The sequence below is a fragment of the Nerophis lumbriciformis genome, linkage group LG02 (assembly GCF_033978685.3).
Source record: "Nerophis lumbriciformis linkage group LG02, RoL_Nlum_v2.1, whole genome shotgun sequence".
Taxonomy (NCBI): Eukaryota; Metazoa; Chordata; class Actinopteri; order Syngnathiformes; family Syngnathidae; genus Nerophis; species Nerophis lumbriciformis.
In genome coordinates this window covers 41,494,129-41,509,224 of record NC_084549.2, presented here as the reverse complement: position 1 = coordinate 41,509,224, position 15,096 = coordinate 41,494,129, and the positions used below count along the sequence as shown (strand labels likewise).

Here is a 15,096-nt window from a genome sequence, read left to right as displayed (position 1 = left end):
ATTTTCTTTCAAGGCTTGCATGTCTACATTAAAACATTCTTCTTCATACTGCATTAATATATGCTACTTTTAAACTTTCATGCAGAGAAGAAAATCACAACTAAAAAAATCACTATTTTTTTCATACGGTGTTGATGTGGAAATTTTTGCCTCGGCATTTTGATGGTGTGGACGTGTGGCACTGAATGGAGATAACTTGCAGTGTATGACGAAAACTGTTTTCTCTGTCGTGTCCGTGTGTTGAAAATTGTTATGCGCTTATTTTTTTATTTGATTTTGTGCGTGGCATATAATTGCTATGCGCAGAGGACGCTTTGGCAGTGCGCAAGTGCACAAACACGCACCTTAGAGGGAACGTCACACGGCTGCGCTAGCATCACAGCTAACGTTAGCCATGCTGCTACCTCTCTGCTCGGGGAGGACGTATACGTATGTGACGTATGACGTGACAGTATGTGACGTATGACGTGACAGTATGTGACGTGTGTAGAAGCTGCGCTTGCTGTCTGTGAGAAGGAGACACTGCTGTCGTGTAATGCCAGCAGCTAAAAGCAACTGCGTGAGAATCCACAGACCTGTGGATGTGTTGAAGGTGTGCTGGAAAATGCGGAACGGAAGTTAGGGAGCAGCAGAAAAGTGGAATGTATTATTTAAATCGGTGCGTTGACCGGAGTTTTTTTTAAAACTGGATCTGGATCGGCATTTTCCCATGCCTTGCCGATACGCATTTTTTGGCAAATATCAGCGGCCGATCCGATCCAAATATCGGATCGGTACATCCCTACTACAAACACATTAAGTGCACATAATTGTGCAAGGACTCCCACTGTTTCAAACAACTATTTAAAGTGAAAAACAATGTTCACTTTAGGGTCTTTAAACGTTTACTTTCTGAGAAGCAGTGTCCTCCACAGTAGACATGCTAATATCAGTTTGGACAATTCTGTTTCTCAGAAAAGTGAACTAACAATTTAACTTTTAATAATGTAAATAACTCACAAACTGATGTTTGGCTTCGCTGGCCTAAAATATATTTTCTGGGTGACGGTATACATGGTGGCGATTTGTCCAGGGTGTACTCTGCCTTTCGTCGGAGTGCAGCTGGGCAGGCTACAGAGACATCGAGAGAGACAAACGGTTCATGACGCCGTTTTTCAGCTGACTCCTATTTCCCGCAATGCACAGTTTTTTGTGGGATTTCTCTCGGTGCATTGCGACGTAAGCAGCTTGCTCTGCGCCGCCTTGGAAATGCTTGTGACGAAAATATTGCTTTGCAGAACGCAGACTTTCTTACCTCCACCAAAGAGGTTATGTTTTCGCCAGGGTTTGTTTGTCTGTCTGTTAGCGACATAACTCAAATAGTTATGGATAGATTTTGATGACATTTTTCAGGAAATGTCCAAAAAAACAATTCCTCGTATCGACTACAAACACACTTTACTTCCTGCTTACGGCGTTCCACGCCCCCACCTTTGCCCCGCATTGCACATAGGATTCTGAGAGATGTAGTTTATTTTCAGACCGGGCCAATGCTAAAGCATCGGAAAAAACTAAACACTAACTTTTAGTTTGATACAGTCAGGCGTCACGGTATTATTGTAAAGACTTTGAAACCAAAATACCGCGGTATCTACAAAACCGTCACACCCCTAGTTGCAACATTTCTATCACATTATGGACTTTAAGATGTAAGTCCATCCCTATGACCAGCCCTTGTTGCTGGTGAGTAATGACGGGTTTCAATATTTAAGCTATTGTAGAATATTAATATTATTTATTTTATTTTTATGGTTCCCATTGATTAATAACAAGTTGGTCAGTTTTTTCTCAGACCTTCTGATTATAGTTTAATGTTGGAGAAGCATCACTTGATCAAGCCTTTTCAAAAATTCCACACTACCAAATAAGTCATTAAAGTATGTAAGGTTCATGCTGATAGAGTATCGGACAATACTCGAAGCTTCAGTTTCACTATCATAACAGAAGTGAAATACATTGCCAAAAACATGCTGCCAACTAATACTGTTATAAATCTAGCATTTCTAAAATTACTGAAAACGTTTAAGTTACCGGTAAGTTAAAGTTAACAGAGTTAAAGTTTGACAGACATTTTTAATGTTGTCATCTAATGTCGGTGTTCCTCACTTGGAATCTGCCAGATTTAGGCTTTTTTTTTTGCATATGACCTGTTAATGCATCTTCTTATAAAGTAGTGTTTGTATTGTTACGCTGCACTTTTGATAAATAAGGTCCTAACTTGATTGTAAGTTAAGTAATTTATAACTCTACCTCTGCCTGCATGTTTAATATTCAAGTGCAACAGTGTTTGTTAATACTTTGTTTAGCCATTTTATTTATTGTTTTGGTTGTGGATATTTGAGCCTCCCACATCCATGTAAACATATTTTATTGCTTTTGGTTGTGATTTTTATTCAAGTGAAATATTTTGCTCAAAGACAAAGTATATTTAATTGTTATTGTTTTTTTATACAACTTGGAGATTTAAAAGTTTACATTCCAATAACAATGTTAAAATACACGAGAAATACAAGTTTATTGCATTGGAATGGATATACACGCATTATTGTTATGTATCATCATTACATCAATGGTTAATTTGGCCTCATAAACATAATGGCAATAATATCGTTTATGGGCAATAATTTGTAGGTCAATATATCGTCAAGCAAAATGTGTTATCCATCCAGGGCTAGTGAAGCAAACTGCAAACAACGTATTATGTCCTTCCAGAGGAGCAGAAGCACATAAAATCAGTTTTACTATTAATAACGGGTGATAGAAGGCAAAAACGACGACAGTTTTGCCTTGATAAACGACTTAGTTTTAGTAGCAAGCAACAATACAACAGTACATCCACTCCCCTGATTTCCCGGTACACGTATCAGCTGGTATTTGACACAGGCCCCCATATCTCCATATTGCTGTCTGGGATATGCCTGCATATTATTCTTTAATTTTTAACCTCCATTTGTGTCAACAAGGTGAAATTATGTCTGAAAACCTTTGACAAGTTGACTTCATGTCTGTCACCGCCCAATAAGACATTTCAAAGTGTACAATAGGATGCGCCTTGAAAACCTGAGTATTTTATTTAGAAAGTAAACCGGATAATTTTTTTGGGTATGTGCATGACATTCTGTCCAAAAAAAGCAGCTATTTTTTTAGCTGAATTTAACAAATTTGTTGCGTCGTCCGACAAATTCGGAAGCTCTGCGTATATTTAGCGCTGGAATGCCGTTGAAGTTTCGCAGGCGGTGGTAACGGACACGTTGACTTGAATAAAAACAGAGAGCGCGCACAGTTTGCCGTGTGCAGTTTTGCATCAAGTGAAAATCTGGTGTAAGAAAACAACACAGCTCAATCCTTCATTAGTTCTCATCTGGGCCAGTGTACACAAGGAGCCCATTCACTTCAAGACACCGTAACATGCAATTGTGTCCTAAGAGAAACAAACATAAACTGAGATTAATCCTTTCTGTAATCAAAGTCTTTTTTCTGTGGTCAGGTTTTCGGTACATCACTTGTCAATAGTGTACAAATAATAGGCAATATATCAATTAATACTGTAAAGACCAGATAATGTTAATGTTTTATGTTTGTGTAGTTTGGATTTGATTTCAGTTTTTCCCGTGTTCGCAAACACACCGTCCGTGCCTAAAAGGTGATTGGCTGAAAATGAGGAAGTAGTGTTGTGTGTCCGGGGAAGCACAAACTCTACAGAGATGAAATTGTGTGCACTGGAGGTAAAACCTGATGTTTGTTATAATGAGATAATAAAAGTTAAAAATAGCGTCAGACTTTGTCTTTATTTCTTCTGGGGGCTACAATGTATTATATTACACACACACACACACACACACACACACACACACACACACACACACACACACACACACACACACACACACACACACACACACACACACACACACACACACACACACACACACACACACACACAATGCGTTTTCTTTATTTTATTCATGACTATTTACATTGTAGATTGTCACTGAAGGCATCGAAACTATGAATGAACACATGTGGAGTTATGTACTTAACAAAAAAAGGTGAAATAACTGAAAACATGGTTTATATTCTAGTTTCTTCAAAATAGCCACCCTTTGCACACTCTTGGCATTATCTTGATGAGCTTCAAGAGGTAGTCACCTGAAAGGGTTTTCACTTCACAGGTGTCATAGTTTTGATGCCTTCAGTGACAATCTACAATGTAAATAGTCATGAAAATAAAGAAAACGCATTTAAATGAGAAGGTGTGTCCAAACTTTTGACCTGTACTGTATATATACATATATACACACATATTCATATACACACATTTTCATATATACACATTTGAAGTGAAGTGAATATATTTATATAGAGCTTTTCTCTAGCGACTCAAAGCGCTTTACATAGTGAAACCCATTATCTACTCCTTTAAGCTTTGAAGCAGCCTCAGTTATCTGTAGCTGTTTTACTCGATGTCCATCCTTTCATTTTAATGTGTAATATGAATGTAATTTTGTTGCAACCTTGCTGCCTCTTGGCCAGGACTCCCTTGAAAAAGAGGTGTTTAATGTCAATGGTATTTTTTCCTAGTTAAATAAAAAATTATAAAAGCTACATTTAAACTATTGTGTGGGGCACTGGGAGCGGGTGGTTAATTGTCTTGCCCATGAACACAACGGCAGTGACTATGATGGTGAAGCGGGGATCGAAACTCGAACCCTCAAGTTGCTGGCACAGTCGCTCTACCAACCAAGCCACGTCGTCCACGAACATATACACATTTACATATACATACATGTACATATATACACACTATGGCTGTACGGTATACTGTTACTAGTATAGTATCGCAGTACTAATGAATCAAAAATGGTACTATACTCTGTTTGAAAAGTACTGGTTCCCGGGCATGACGCCACGTCGTGACATTGCTGGTTTTACTAGCAGAGGAGCATGTTCGGTAGTACACAATCACGGAGTACTTACAAGCAGACACAGTGTGTAGACAGAAAAGGGAGAACGGACGGATTTTGGCCTAAAAACTGACGATAAAGGTGAAGCTATAATACTGAAACGCCCTCAGGAAGAGGTGCTTTAAGACATGGCTAGCTAGCAGCGAACATCCATCCGCAGTCGACAGTGTTTTAGCTACTTCTAAGCAGTGTTGGGACTGTAACGCCGTTAGTTTCGGCGGTAACTAGTAATCTAACGCGTTATTTTTTATATGCAGTAACTCAGTTACCGTTACTACATGATGCGTTACTGCGTTATTTTACGTTATTTTTTATGTAGTACCGGCTAGAAACTGAGGATCTGAGTGTGTTTTATTCCAGCGAAGCAGAGACGTGCTTCTGATTCTTCCTCTGCGCTCTCTGTGTGTGCGTGTGACTGTGTGTCTGAGTGTGGGAAGGGGAGGGGAGGGGAGGGGAGGGGGGTGCGCAATACAACCGTTGGCCAACAAAAAAGTAACCACAGAACACTATACGACTATACGGTATAGTGTTCTGTGGTTACTTTTTGGTTGGCCAAGCGGACGTGACGACAGGCTGTCCCCACTCAGATCCGCACAGACCGGGAGGGGGCGTGCCTTAAGTCCGGCTGGAAATCGGCAGAAATTTGGAGAATGGTTGTCCCAGGGAGAGGCAGTGAAATTCGGGAGGGTTGGCAAGTATGAGATATTCTCACTTCTTTTCTTTTGTGGAGCACAAAGAAAAGAACATTTTAGTTAAATGTAAGTTGTGTCTTGGATCAAAGATCCCGTCTACTGCCCAAAACAACAATTCAAATCTGCCTGGTTAGGCTCTGTGTATGTCACGTGTGCCTTCCTTAGGTGAAGCCAGCTTTACAGCTATGTTGTTGATTGATTGATTGATTGATTGAAACTTTTATTAGTAGATTGCACAGTACAGTACATATTCCGTACAATTGACCACTAAATGGTAACACCCAAATAAGTTTTTTAACTTGTTTAAGTCGGGGTCCAGATACAGATATATACTATCAAATATATACTATCATCATAATACAGTCATCACACAAGATAATCATCAGGGTATATACATTGAATTATTTACATTATTTACAATCCGGGGTGTGCGATATGGAGGGGGGGGGGTTAGGTTTGGTTGGTATCAACACTTCAGTCATCAACAATTGCATCATCAGAGAAATGGACATTGGAACAGTGTAGGACTGACTTGGTAGGATATGTACAGCAAGTAGTGGACACAGAGAGAGAGATCAGAAAGTATAAGAAAAAGTGTCTATATTTGATTATTTACAATCCGAAGAGGTATTATGTGGAAGGGAGGGTGTTAGTTTAGGGTTGTAGTTGCCTGGAGGTGTTCTTTTAGTGCGGTTTTGAAGGAGGATAGAGATGCCCTTTCTTTTACACCTGTTGGGAGTGCATTCCATATTGAAGTGGCATAGAAAGAGAATGAGTTAAGACCTTTATTAGTTCGGAATCTGGGTTTAACGTGGTTAGTGTTAGTGTTATTATGCTGTTTGTTACTTATGTATGTTATGTTGCAGCTATTTAAAATAGTTTTGTCAATTTGTTCTGGCCTGAAATAAATTGGCCCTTTGAAACATATCTTTGTATTTGTGTGTTGTATGTAGAGCACATTGCTTAGCAGAGTTCAGTGATGCAAATGTATGTCAAGTTGATCAACAGATTGTATTATTCTCCAGTGCAATAACAGTACTGAAATGAAGGCTAAAAGGGCATTAATGGGAGCTTTAAAAAAAAAAAGTAGAAGAAGTAACTAAATAGTTACTTTTCACAGTAATGCATTACTTTTTGATGTAAGTAACTGAGTTAGTAACTGAGTTACTTTTGAAATAAAGTAACTAGTAACTGTAACTAGTTACTGTTTTTCAGTAACTAACCCAACACTGCTTCTAAGTAACTAAACTTCGCCTCCATGGCGACAAATAAAGTAAGTGTCTTACCATTTTCATCCCTGCAGGACGAGGAATAGCTAAACATGCTTCACTACACCCCGTAGGAGGATACAACAGCTCACTGGCATCAGCGCTAACAAAAGCTAGCGCGCCTGAATGTAAACAAATGCCATGGGTGGATCTGCACCTGACATCCACTGTAATGATACCAAGTACAATAGCCTATCTAGTGTTAACTACTATGAGATATTTACTGCATACGTCAGCAGGCAAATTAGGATCCTTTGGTTGATGAGGTGGCGACTTGTCCAGGGTGTACGCCGCCTTCCGCCCGATTGTAGCTGAGATAGGCTCCAGCGCCCCCCGCGACCCCGAAGGTAATAAGCGGTAGAAAATGGATGGATGGATGTTCGCTTACTTAACACCAAAAGACAAGTTGTATAGTATGTTCACTATTTTATTTAAGGACAAAATTGTTCTTCGATTGCAATAAGATACATACGGTATGTTTATTGTACCGTAAGATTTGTTGTTGTTGTTTTTGCTGTCTCAGAAGGATCTGTGATCACGTTTACACAGCTGTTTTTAGACCTAAACCAGCAAACCATTTGTGTTGTGATTATGATAGCCTATTGAGGCAATTAATGTTACCTAAAGGGTGCATTTGGTTGCTTTTTACTTCTATATTGGTGCAAAATGTAGGGCTGGACAATTATGGCAATCACGATTACACAGTTATACCACCAAAACGCAACTTTAAACATAGTTTTAAAGAACCTAGGTATAAATTAGTAACGAATAAACCACAACAAGTAAAATAATAATAATACATTTAAATAATATAAAACATTATAATTACATTTTTCCTTTAATTTATTTTTAATTCGGCTGTTTTTATCTTTTATCATCATAAAGTGTGTGCTTAATGTGTGAAAAAAAATGTAATACAATGTTTGTTAATTAAATGCAAAAAACCTCACATTTATTGGTACAATACATCTTTGGACAATTTTGACCAGTATTTTAGGTTAAAGCATAATAAATGTGTCAATATATCAATAAGTGCTTTAAGTACATTATGCTTGTGTAAGGTGCTTTTTTAAAACCTTTATTTTGTTAGCGCAGTCAGACCCACAATCGAAATCGAAATTAAAATTTGATTATTGTCCAGCCCTACTACAAGCATTTTTTTAGGTTCCCGAAACGTTACATATACGTTCTTTGAATGTTACCTAATGTTCTGTGAGGGCAGCAATGCTTTAAGTCTGCATTTTAATTTCATACATGTAATTGAGACAAGTCAATTAAAGCAATTGCTTCTCCCACAAGTTGACAAATGGGCCAGGGTGAGCTGTTTCTGCTGCCTTGGCCAGTGAGGTGAAATTGAAAAGAAAATGGTTGGCCATCATGCAAAAGGCAATGCACTGTGAGCCCTGAAGTAAAATGGGCTTTGTTTGTGATGCAGCTTGTTAACTTGAGAAAAAATGTCTTAGAATTGGAATTAGACTGCATGTTTATATGAATTAGGATTAATGTTTTCATTGTTTTTTGTAGCTCGAGTCCCATCGCACTATTTTGTAAAGTCAATCGCAATATAAAATGTTTGTATCTATGAGTTGTTAATGGGTGTATGGATAGTCGAAATGAGTGTACATTTTTGTTTGAGATATTAAAAAAAGGCCATATCGGCCAGCCTTAATGAGAAATACAAGTTTATTGCATTTGAGAGGATATACATACATTTTTATTATGTATTATCAAATTAATGGTTAATTTGGTCTCATAAAAATCATGACGATATTATTGTTTATCTGCAATCAATTGTTGGGCAATATATCGTCAAGCTAAATTTGGTATTGGCCCAGGCCTAGAAGTCATGAGAACAAAGTGCATCAGACAGAGCTAGTATCTTATTCCCTATGTTTCTTAGTGGAGAGTGATTCTAGCTTAATCATGCTTTGCTTAGCGTTGTTTCAGAGATCAGTTTGATCCCAGGAGAATGGGTGTGTTGGCCTGCCAGAAAGTAGAATTAGCCTATTTCTGCTACACAGAGCTGCTGCAGTCCTTCATACACAATGTAGTGATATTCATAGGTGACAAATTGTGCTGTCAATGTTGATTTATTCATTTACGTATCAATGCTGCATTTAATTGTTATGCAGAAGAACGAATGAAACAATGCCATTGAGATGTAGCAAACGTTACTTTTTTGTACTTCACTGTGTTTTTTTAATAGTGTAGAAATATAAATAAAAATGTCAGCATGTACATGGTTAAGATTAGCGGTGTCCCAATGCAATGTTTATCGGATGTCCGCCATAAAACCAGTAACGACAATTGGAGAAGAGCCTAAGGATATTAACATTTAAATTCTTGTGTGTGAAAATATACTATAGAATCACAATCTCAATTCTTAGAAAATAATAATTGTGCAGCCTTAATTTGGAAACAATTCCAGTTGCTGAATGATGTCATTCAAATCAAAGATATTTGTAAACCTGTGTGAAGTTGCCCCCCCATACACCTTGTCCAAATCTCTCCCACCATGTGCCAATGTTGGTCTAACTCAAGGGTGTCAAATGTACGGCCCAAGGGCTGGATCAGGCCCGCGAACAGGTTTTATCCGGCCCGCGGGATGAGTTTGCCAAGTATAAAAATTAACCTGAAATAAATAATAAGTATACCAATTAACCTGACATTTTTGAATGAAAGAAACAGCTGTTCTAAAAGTGTCCACTGGCTGTTGCAATAGCAATTCTTTGTAGATGATGCAACATATGTACAAAATAAACCACATGATGTTGGTACATATGTCGAGGAAAATGAGTAAACTACATAAATAACAAATAATTAATAAATAATTTTACGGCTGTAAAATTATCTAAAACGGTTGGCATGTGTCAAGTACCAAGCAACAAATAATTAGATTTTGATATGTTTTTATCTTGATAGATTAAAAATTAACACCAATGAGCTGACTGATAAACATTATTACATTATTTATTCAGAAAATATAAATAACGACAAATAAATATAGGATACTAAAAACAACAACATTATGATTTTTACATTTTCAGAATGTGCTTGTTCTTTTTTTTAAACAAAGAAAACTATCTGAAGTTGTCTTTATTTTTAAGTTGTCCTGCCGTGATTTTACCAGTCCACCCCACTTGGGAGTAGATTTTTCTCCATGTGGACCCCGAACTAAAATGAGTTTGACACCCCTGGTGTCCATCCATCCATTTTCTACCGCTTTGTCCCTTTCGGGGTCGCGTGGGGTGCTGGAGCCTATCTCAGCTGCATTGGGGCGGAAGGCGGGGTACACCCTGGACAAGTCGCCACCTCATCGCAGGGCCAACACAGATAGACAGACAACATTCACATTCACAAACTAGGGCCAATTTAGTGTTGCCAATCAACCTATCCCCAGGTGCATGTCTTTTAACTATAATTTATAAGTTAGCAAATTATGATTCATAACTCCCACCCCGGTCAAAATCATTATCCCAATTGTTTGTGCTTTTTGGTGCTGCAACTTTTTTTTCTAAATAGTCTTTTAGTTATTAACGTTTTAGGTTTTATATGAATGTTGTCTGTCCATCTGTGTTCGCCCTGTGATGAGGTGGCGACTTGTCCCGGGTGTACCCCGCCTTCCGCCCGAATGCAGCTGAGATAGGCTCCAACACACCCCACAACCTCAAAAAGGGACTAGCGGTAGAAAATGGATGGATGGATGGTATCTAAGTTTTACTATTGAAGACCAACCCCACAACAATGTCCAAATCTACCCAAACGTGTCCAATACGGTTGTGCTGCAAACATTGCTGGTGCACAAATGTAGCACAAACGAATGGAACAAGTCTGGGCTTATTTGGGCAAGAGGGGGAAGGCTGGATGACGTCAGTGGTCCAAAAATTATATTAGAATAACTTAAAAACTAAAATGTTTGCAACACAAACGATTTGGACTAGATGGGAGACATTGCTGATTTGACGAGTACAAAACAGTATGATTTAAAATTAATCTTATCACAGGCTTGTTGTGTAGCTACAGTTTAATACGTGTGAAGTGTGTCAATGACGATACATTGTTATAAAGGAACTAATTATAGCTGGAATAATAGCGTTATCATTTCTGCAGAACCTCTTCCTTTTTTCCTTGATCCCAGCCAAGATAGCTCCCTTGCTAAACGTTTAACGTCTACAAAACTATTAACTATTTGGCCAAACGGACACGGAATTCTCCGTAAAATATATATGAAAACAGCTGTGACTAAATGTTTGCGGTAAGTTGGAAGACGAGTGTGAAAAGAATGTCCAAAGATGCTAACCGTTAGCATTCCACATACTGCTTGCTAGCTTGTGAGCTAGCGTGTTAGCTAGCCACGGAGCTTAGCGTGTTAGCTTGCGTTATAAAATCTAGACAAAATGGGACAGAAATAAGGCAAACACACGCGAGTGGCTGTGGCTGCTTTGGATAGACTCAACATGCTTGTTACGTAATGGCGTGGTTCTCGAAATGTGTCTTACCCTTGTGCCGTTTTGAGAGCCCTATTCAACAGCCCTCTTTGTCTGCAAAAAAAGGGCTATTGAAAGGAAGCAGGCATGTATCCTTTAGGCTTGGCCACCGTGTCGACGAAAGCGCAGAAGTTCCGACGATACCAGAAGGTGTCATCCCGAGTTCTTCAAAGCATGGTATGGTTCCAGTTCAAATCATTTAAAAGGCCGAATAAAATTCAAGCAACTAACTCCCATTCTTCACGGGAGCAGGCGGTTTCTTCTCCGCCGAGCTAGCACTAGCAGCCAATATGACGGCGCTCTCAGACCTCCGAGAGCCGGGGAGCGCTGCGAGCACTTCGGCAGCTCGACTGACGGCGCGACGGTCCAATGGAGTACGAGGGAATCATTTCCACTTCCGACTGGCAACGCGGATAGGGAAAGGCCCCCGAGTTGTCTCCCAGTGACGGACGTCTCAGGCTACCAATGAACAGAGAGCCGAGGATCGCCTGGGTCGTTGGCAGCTATTTGGAAACGTGGAGCGTTGCGATGGTCCTCATGGAGACCTGAGCCTGATGCGCGATGCAGTGACAATGACGTCACCCAGGTAAGAACGTCGACTTTGCAAAATATTCAGCATGTGCATACAACCAAACATTTTAGACTTAGACTTCCTTTTTATTGTCATTCAAATTTGAACATTACAGTACAAATAAAAACGAAATTTCGTTACATATAAGCTCATGGTAGTGCAGGGTAAAAAAAAACCAATAAGGCGCATATATAAATAAATAAATAGGTTACTGTACAGATAAATATATTGCACTTTTTCACATGCTTCCACGTTTATGGATGTATGTTATATTGTCTTTTTTATTCCAGCGAGTTAAACCATTTTGGGGGGAGTTGAGGGGATAATTTAATTATGATGTGTTCAAGAGTCTTACGGCCTGAGGGAAGAACCTGGAGGTTCTGCTTCGGAGGCCTCGGAACCTCTTTGTAGAGTCCAGCAGTGAAAACAGTCCTTGGTGGGGGTGGGAGGAGTCTTTGCAGATTTTCTGAGCCCTGGTCAGGCAGCGGCTTTTTGCGATCTCCTGGATAGGAGGAAGAGGAGTCCTTAAAGCGAAATGTTTGGTTAGAACTAGGATGTTATTATATGAACATTACATGTCACAAAATTATCCTGGTTGTTATTATTGTTGTGGTATTGTTAAATATGCTCAAAAAAGTACTTATACACACTGAAATATTTTGGACAAATATTTTATTATAATAACGCGACTCTCTATTTTGCTTGTTTTGTGTTTCTTATGCTTCACTGATAGTCTTAGTACAGGGGTGTCAAGCTCATTTTAGATTGGGGGCCACATGGAGAAAAATCCACTCCCTAGTGGGCCAGACTGGTAAAACCACGGCATGATAACTTAACAATAAAGACAACTTCAGATTGTTTTCTTGGTTTAAAAATAGAACAAGCAAATTCTGAAAATGTACAAATCATAATGGGGTGGGGGTTTTTTTACACTTACATGTTGCGGTTAATAGTATTCTATCTTTATTTGTCGTTATTTATTCTTACTTATTTATACTCTGAATACATTATGTGATAATGTTCATCAGTCAACTCCATGGTGTTAATTTTCAATATATCAAGATGAAAAAATAATATAAAAATCGAATTACAGGATGTTATTTATGTAGTTTGCTAATTTTCCTTGACTGGTGAGATAGGCTCCAGCGCCCCCCGCGACTCCGAAGGGAATAAGCAGTAGAAAATGGATGGATGGATGGTGCACTAACATCATGTGGTTTATTTGTATTTTTTTGCATATGTAGCAAAATCTACAAAGATACAAATAATTGCTATTGTGACATCTAGTGGACACATTTAAAACAGTGGTTTCTTTCATTCAAAAATGTCGACACATTATTATACTTAGCAAACTCATCCTGTGGGCCGGATAAAACCTGGGCCGTACGTTTGACACCCCTGTCTTAGTAGTAGGGATGTAATAATATGCAAATTTCATTTATTGGTTATTGTGACCAAAATTATAATGGTTATCATTTTAATCGCGGTATGGTTAAATGTGCTCAAAAAGTACTTTTACACACACTGAAATCTTTTGACCTAGTTAAAAAAAAGAACCTACAATTTTAGAAAACCCCGCAATTTTTACATGACGTCACGTGCAGCTCACGTCCGGCTCATTAAATATGTGTGGAGGTCAAGCTAGTGTCTGTTCTCAATGGGGTATGAGGTGCCATTTAGCCTTGTTTGAAGAAAAATGCCCTACGCTTTGCATTGTTTTCGGCTGTACAAATTGTTCAAATCGCAAAAAGGATAAAGATTTCTTAAGAGTTCCTTGAGAGGTAATCAAGAAGGGCAGAAGAGTGCACCATTTTACAAAAAACAAGAAAAGTGGCACGCACTCCAGACCAAGGGAGCAGAGTTGAAGAACGTGCAAGTTTGCAGTGATCGCTTCGTTAAAGGGGCTCTGCGATGTGGTGATGACTTGTCCAGGGTGTACCCCGCCTTCTGCCCGAGTGCAGCTGGGATAGGCTCCAGCCCCCCTGCGACAACGAGAGGGACAAGCGGTAGAAAATGGATGGATGGATGGCACTTCGTTAAATGTTTGTTTAATATAATTTTAATGTTTATTATTTCCCATTTACGTATTAGACGTGAAGTTAAATCATGAAATGCAATTACTTAAGCAAAGACGATGCATATTTATCCAAGAGAGTCTAGATACCAATGTCTTTGACCCAGCCACACACAAAGACGTTGTAGACCTCCATGCTTTTCCAAGTTTACGTATGTTTTGCCGTGCAGAATGATGTCTGGAGCACCAGATAGTTCACCATGTCTGGGAACTCCACTGACAGATAATCCTAAATATCACTAGACAAACCTTTTTTGATAAAGTAGGGATATAGTCCATTGCATAGTTAGATTTTGTTTATCGTATCTGCTTTCTACAGGACAATCTAGACCCATTGCGTACTCAGAGAGTTTGTGTGCTGATTGCTGCTCAACAGCCATCTTGGCTTGGTTGACTACCACTGTTTTTCACTTCCGTGAAGAAGTCACAGAATACAAGCAATTTTGCATGTTTTGTGTTTCTTATGCCATCCATCCACTTTTGGCAGGGTTCTTGAGGGTGCATGGGAGTTTGCCCAACCAGTCTACATGTGCTTTGTGGACTTGGAGAAGGCCTTCGACTGTGTCCCTTGGGAAGTCCTGTGGGGAATGCTCAGAGAGTATGGGGTATCGGACCGTCTGATTGTGGCGGTCCGCTCCCTTTAAGATCAGTGTGAGAGCTTGGTCCACATTGCCGGCAGTAAGTCGGATCCATTGCCAGTGGCGGTTGGACTCCGCCAGGCTTGCCCTTTGTCACCAATTATGTCCATAACTTTTGTGGACAGAATTTCTAGGCACAGTCAGAGCGTTGAGGTGATCCGGTTTGGTGGCTGTAGGATCAGGTGCCTGCTTTTTGCAGATGATGTGGTCCTGATGACTTAATTTGGCCAGGATCTTCAGCTCTCACTGGATCGGTTCGCAGCCAAGTGTGAAGTGACTGGGATGAGAATCAGCACCTACACATCCGAGTCCATGGTTCTTGCTCGTAAAAGGGTGAAGTGCCATCTCTAGGTTGGGTAGGAG

The 15,096-nt window shown here is 39.4% G+C and overlaps 1 protein-coding gene and 1 long non-coding RNA gene across 2 annotated transcripts in view; one reads left to right on the top strand and one right to left on the bottom strand.

Annotated features, from left to right (window-relative positions):
• Positions 1–11,934, bottom strand: part of socs5b (suppressor of cytokine signaling 5b) — a 28,360-nt gene extending 16,426 nt beyond the window's left edge. Inside the window, exon 1 of the mRNA XM_061962762.1 lies at positions 11,463–11,934. The gene's annotated coding sequence lies outside the window, so the exon portion shown is untranslated. The remainder of the gene's footprint in view (positions 1–11,462) is intronic.
• Positions 11,079–15,096, top strand: part of LOC133607920 (uncharacterized) — a 29,941-nt gene continuing 25,923 nt past the window's right edge. Inside the window, exons 1-3 of the long non-coding RNA XR_009815464.1 lie at positions 11,079–11,218; positions 11,517–11,627; positions 11,703–12,036. This is a non-coding gene — a long non-coding RNA (uncharacterized lncRNA). The remainder of the gene's footprint in view (positions 11,219–11,516; positions 11,628–11,702; positions 12,037–15,096) is intronic.